Source organism: Buceros rhinoceros, unplaced genomic scaffold, assembly GCF_000710305.1.
Source record: "Buceros rhinoceros silvestris isolate BGI_N320 unplaced genomic scaffold, ASM71030v1 scaffold26164, whole genome shotgun sequence".
Classification (NCBI taxonomy): Eukaryota; Metazoa; Chordata; class Aves; order Bucerotiformes; family Bucerotidae; genus Buceros; species Buceros rhinoceros.
Window position 1 is genome coordinate 751 of NW_010407993.1, and position 6,390 is coordinate 7,140.

Sequence of the window (6,390 nt, forward strand, 5' to 3'; positions counted from 1 at the left end):
TTTATAGTTGATATTGTATAAAAAAGCCAGACACAGGAATATGGAAGTGGACTAAAACTGGCTTTCCAGTTCCCATTCTATGGCAGTACAGCCAGCAGTTCATGCTGTCTATCACAGGAGCCAGCTGGCTGGCCATCTCCTAGGAGAGGCCTTGCTCTCACTATGCCAGGACTGTTCCGCTTGTTCGAATGGTCGGAAATTGCCTGATTTTGAGCATAAGCTCATGAGTGGCAGTTCATGCCTTTTTGTTCTTTCCTTCATATAGTCTGAGAGTTAAATAACTTTTTCCAAGAGCATGTAACATTTGCTTCTATTTTTTCGTTACTGCTTGGGCTTTTTCAGTCTTCCTTACAGTTGCTCTTACCATTCCTAACATCTTTCATGAGGTTATTTGTTCAGTTAGGTCCTTGGCAAAAAATTGAGTTAGCTCACCATAACTGCTTTGTACAGTATTTAGAGAGTTCTGAACTCCCGTAGTAGGATTCTTCCTCAGTGACACCATTAGTATGGTCTTAGTTATGACAAGAACCTGTCACTAATTGTGTTTGTGATTTTTATTGTCAGTACCTTTAATAAGTTAACTGTCTGAGAACTTGCTCCATAAATTCAGAAGCTTAAATTAAGGACTTTCTAATGTTAGCTTTTACTCTTTGAAACAGTACCGTTGTGATTTTTCAGATTTTGTTTTTACTCGCCATTTTATGTAGCAGTATGTTTGATCAGTGAATCCGATAGGAGCTTTCACCCTCTAGTCTGCTTTGCTTTTCTGTCAAAAATCATAGTGAATACTTCTAACCTGAAAATCAACATACAGATGAGCTGGCAGGACGCTTGCTTGGGATATCTTAATTTAGACTTTGTTCTATCTGACTTGGAGCAAGAGTTTGAGACTTGTTTCACCCATCTGCCAACTCAGTTTGAATCACTGGGCTATTATGTGTCCATTTGATGCCTGTTTCCCACATCATCTAGTCCTGGCCAGAAATTACACTCTGGATAAAAGAAAACTTCCATTATTTTCCAAAGAGTGTTTTTTTTTTTTAATTAGAAAAATCCAGTTAGGTTTAAGTAACTGTTTTGTGGATTATTTTTCATAGGAGCATGAACCCTTTGCTATCAAGTAATCCATTGATACTGATGCAGATCATGTAACTGTTCAGGAAAATGATACCTAAAAATAATATATTTTGCAATGACTTGTTTGACTTTGTTTTGTAGTAATAATTTTTTCCCGCTAGATACGTTTGAAGCTGCTGATAATGCCATTGATGTTGACCAGGATGACCTTGATTTTGCTGGGTAAGACTTTAAATTGCTTTTTTCATGTATTGTTTTAATGCCTATATAGAGAGTTTTACTCTGCAGAACTGGATAGACGTTTTCAAAAAGACTTGGGATATCATCCTGCAAAAAAGGAAGTGCTGGGTAATGCTGCTTTTCATCATGTCCCTTAATGGAGCATTGTGATCCTGTGGTGCTTACAGTCTCCTGGTTAACATGTGAGACCTGTAGTGTTTTATTTATCTAATGCAGTGATCCAGTAAGCAAAGTAAAATCTTACTTGTTTTTCACTATCTCAGGTTTCTGTTTGAGAATTACAAAGTACAAAAGTAAGCAGAATGAGGCATAATGGTATTGCTACTGCAAGGACTGGTTGTAACTGACTTAATGAAGTAAATAAACTTTGTGGAATCCAGAATCACAGAATCCTCAGTTCTCAGGAAGTCAGCGGTTTCATTAATCATAGAATCATTGACACTAGAAAAGACCTTTAAGATCATCGAGTCCAACCACAAATGATTAAGTAGCCTCTTTTTTACTTACAAGTATTGGTAATACAGCTTTTGAATCAGCACAGAAATATTTGTGTCTTGAAGTGAAAGGATTAAAACTTAAGCTTCCAGTGAAACCTTAACATTTTTATGATCTGGTCTGGTCTGAGTCAAAAATAGCAAAAAGGAGACAAAAAAACCCAAGTAACCACCAAGTAGATGGTTACTGTTGAAGGAAAAAGAAAAGAAAGATGCCTTATTTCTTCATTCAGTAGAGCTGCTAGGGATACCAGCAGTTTGTGTTTCACCGAAAAGACTTTCTGAAAAGGAACAAAGGCCTGTAGGAGATAAAATACTGAAGCTGACATTTCTGTTAATTTCAGAAGAGGATTCGCTCCAGAACTTCTTAAAATGGTTGCTGAACTTTTCTAACATAGTGTTTTGCCAAAACATAGATGTTAACCTGGATGCAAACAGTATTTTGCCAGATGAAGTGCTAAGCTTCTAACATATATTTTTAGTAATATAAAAAAGAAAACCAAAGGCAGTAAAAAAGGCCAAAGAAGCGAGGAATCCAGTGCTGACTGGGAGGATTCTGATGATGAAGATGAATTCAGTGATCTGGATGATGAGGAAGTCTCCTTAGGAAGTATGGAGGAAGACTTTGCAGAGGACATGGATGAAGAGGGAGGAGTATTTATGGATGTGTCTGATGATGATAACAGCCTAGGTAAAGTACCATTTAGTATTAAAAAACAAGAAAAAACTTTTAAAATAGATTATCTAATATGTAACTAAATGTACAAATACAGATTTAGTTACCTAGGTGGGAGTTTTGGCTTTTATGTAAAGAAGTGACAAGAAGTCCTTCTCTGGACAATGAAGTCTTAAGAGAAACGTTTCCTGTCACAGTCTCCCAGGTGAGAGTGGGGATTAGGCATCTGGGTATAAAACTTGCAAACAAGGCACGTTTCTTTCATTCCAAATTACATTGGCAGTAATAAAAGTAGCTTTATACACAAAGAAGTGGTTACAGTAGGAAGAAATACCAAAAGATCTCAAAGAGAAAAAGAAAACAATCTAGAGTTTGGTGATTTTAAGATTTCTTTAGACTTACTTAATTCTTTTTTTTTTAGATGAGGTAACTTCTATTTAAATTTCTGTCTCATAAGTAACAGCTTGCTCTTCTAATACAGCTATGCAACTAAGTTTTTATTGTGGCTGTAATAATAACTGAACATTACACCTGCATGGTTTTATTATCTTTTCAACTGAAAAGCACATTTTTCACAGTATACACTTTATGTGGCTGGAAAAGGTTATTATTTCACTAAACTCAACAAGCAGACATTAAAGGGTATGTGACACCTGCTTTTAGCCTGCATATTGTATGTATCTTAGTATTGTATTTCATGGCTTTTTGGTGCTGTGGAGAAAAAGCATAAAGAATGGCACAATACTGACCAATTTTAAGGTCTGCAATGAAGAAATCCCAGATTTGGTTGTGGCACTGTGTCTTAAACTTTTTTTAGAGACAAATATGCCAAAAAGAAATTCTAGTCTTTGCTGTGCTTTAAATACATGTTCATGGTGTGACAATGAGAGACTGATGTAACTTTTTTTTTCTGTCAGACCCAAACAATGACAAGCAATTGAAGTCTGCCAGTAAAAAAGGCAAGAGAAAGATAGATATTAATTTTGTGGGATCACTTGAAGGTAAGGACATACTGCCATGATTTCCATTTGAGAAGGCTTAATGTGAATACAGAGTCTGAAAAACTTCGGAATCAAGAGGGTTTTAGTACAATATGTTATTTACGCTTTTGGATCTGGGTTCAGATTTGAATAAACCATAAACAAAAAGGAGGTTGTCCTCCAACCAGTGTGGCCTAGTTCGGAGTGTAAATCTGCTGTCGAAGGACTGGGAATTGAAGGAGGAACTTTTGAAGGATGGATGGAATTGTAGTGGTGATTTGTCCATCTGTTACTAACATCTGATGCACAGAATTCTGCTATTTAGTTCTTGGTTGGAAACTTTTCCTTTTTTTTTTTTTTTTTATAAGGGAGGTGGAGAATAAAGGTTTCTAGCACAGCTATTTTAGATGGTCCCATTAAATACATAAATAAATAAATAACATTAAAAACAAGGTAACACTTCGAGTTTTTCATGTCTTTGTGAACTCAAAATTCTGTCTTGTGAGAATAATCCTTTTTATTTGAAGGATCCAACCGAGGCAAGAAGAGAAAACTCCAAGATGCCAGTATACTGGCATCTGCAGAAGAGGTGAGTTTGATCAGTGCTTAGCAAAAAGTGATCAAGCATTTTACCTCTTTCTTTGTAGTAACATAGTAAAATTTCTCTTCTTCAAGTTTGGCTATCTGCTCGATGAAAATGCTGGGTCCAAGTTTGACAACATCGGAATGAACGCCATGGCCAACAGAGATAATGCAAGTAAGTACATGCTACAGATAGCAGATAGTTGTAATGCTGTGTCACATCTTTCTCTTCAGATTCTCTGCTTAACTGAAATACACTCAGAAATCACACAGTAGGACGGTAGCTCAGTGTCGGTAAGATGGGACCTAGTTTTGTTCAGTTACTAGAGATGCCCATGCTAATATTAACCATGACTACTGGAGTGAATAAGGCTTCAGAAAAGAGGAGAGGCTGTCAGGTGGCCCTTTCCCACTGTAAATGAGGATGGGCAGTATGCTGTTTGTCAAGCATTCTTGGGAATTTTGCCCTGATAAAGAGCGTACTGGATTTTTGTGAAGGGAATGCGTAAGGCTTGGCTGTCTTTACCTACCTACTGGAGTATGTCCCTGCAGTATTGGTGAAGCAAAAGTAGTTTCCCAGAAATAAATATAATTAATTAAATGTAGATATACCGATTGAATGATCAGTCCTTTGTAGAGCTTTTACAGGTCACGCAGTTGTCATCTGAAAAATGTTGACAGCACTTGAACACTGTGTACTCCTAACACAAGCATGTCTAGCATTAACAAAATACAAAGGAATGGCAGGAGTGCTCTTAAACTGAGATTCTGAGATGGTAGGGTATGTTTTGTGAAATGAAAAAACCAAAACTTTCTCTGGTGACAAAAAAAAATTGGCAGCTCGCACTTTATTAACATTTATAAATACAGTAGCCAAGTTTTAACTTTTTCATGATTCATCTGTATTCCACATGGTAGGCAGAGGTATCCACCACCTTGTTTCTCACCTTTCCTCTTACAGATGTCAAACAGATCCAGTGGGAAATAGAGCGTGACAAGTGGCTTCACAACAGGGATGTGAAAAGCATCATCAAACAGAAGAAACAGTTCAGGCGCAGAGGGCTGAAAAACAAGTACAAAGGCAAGAAATCAAAAAGATGAACCAGACATTTTGATGTGGACGTTTTTATAATAATTATTCTAAAATAATTTTCTAATTAATCACATGTCTTTCTTACTTCAGTTCTTGCTGCTTAACCATGTCATTTGGTCATTCTCCCTTATGCCGTGAACTCCAGACCACTCATTGGATTTGTAATACACTGAAAAGTAAGAAAAACCACGTCAGCGCTAAGTTAGGGATGTCTGAAGGTGAGCCATTTTGTGGCTAATTTGTTGGATGTATGGTCGTCCAGTTCTGAGGACTCTATCCAGCAGTCTGACACTCCAGCCACACCTCTGCATGGCAATAAAGACTTCTGCAGTGTCTCCTGGGCTAAGTTTTAAGCAATGATAAAATTGGTTTTATACATAAGATGCAACAGAAGCTTCAGCCATCCTTCTGAAACCAACAGCTACAAACCTACCTTCCAGAACTGATGGAAACCTCTTCTGCATTGTGTATCTGAAATCTGACAAGAAAGATAAATCACAGTTACTTTACCCAACTTATTTTAAGACAGATAATTAAATGCACTATGTTCTCACTAGGTGAGTTTTACCTAAATTTGTCTGAGCTCCTTAGTTACAGCCACCATTACATAACGTGATCTGAATTTCCTTTTGGGTGGGTGGTTGTTTTTGTTTTTTTTTTTCCAACTGCATTCAGGTTACTCATAAGTGCAGCCTTATCTTCACAATGTTTTCTGAGCTTCCTTACAATTGTGATAACCAAATGCAAGCTACAGCCTTTCACAGGAAGCTGAATGCCTCCAACAGATTGACATGCAAATGAAAATTGTGAAAACTACTTTTTTTTCTCATGTAGCTTTAGGTGTTCACTGAATCCTTCTGTTGGCTGCTCTGGCGACCCAGTAGAAAATCATGTAATGGTAGCTTTATGCTGTTTTAATGATTGAGAGCAGCTCACAGAAGGAGCTTATCAATGCTAGTACTAGCACAAAGAAAGCGGTAACAGCCTTATTCTGAGCACATTGAGCTGTTAAACGTGCTCACTGCACCTTACAGAACTGCAAAAGGCATATAAGAACTGGGACCCAGAACTAAGAAGACAGAGAAATGAGGAACCATGAATGCTCCGCACTCAAGTTTCCAAGATTGGCCATACATCTATTCTCCACATTTTGGTTACACATTTTCAAATTAAAATGCAAAGAAAAATAGCTTAAGCATAACAGCCTGCTGGTACCCGAATCTAGGATAACAAATGCAAACTGATGCA

The 6,390-nt window shown here is 37.3% G+C and overlaps 1 long non-coding RNA gene across 1 annotated transcript; it reads right to left on the bottom strand.

Annotated features, from left to right (window-relative positions):
* Window positions 1-4,872: 4,872 nt before the first annotated feature.
* Window positions 4,873-5,622, bottom strand: LOC104492208. Its single transcript, XR_727787.1, has 3 exons — window positions 5,576-5,622; window positions 5,228-5,311; window positions 4,873-5,111 (listed from the first exon to the last, which is right to left on the bottom strand). It is a non-coding gene; the product is annotated as an uncharacterized LOC104492208 (long non-coding RNA).
* Window positions 5,623-6,390: the final 768 nt, after the last annotated feature.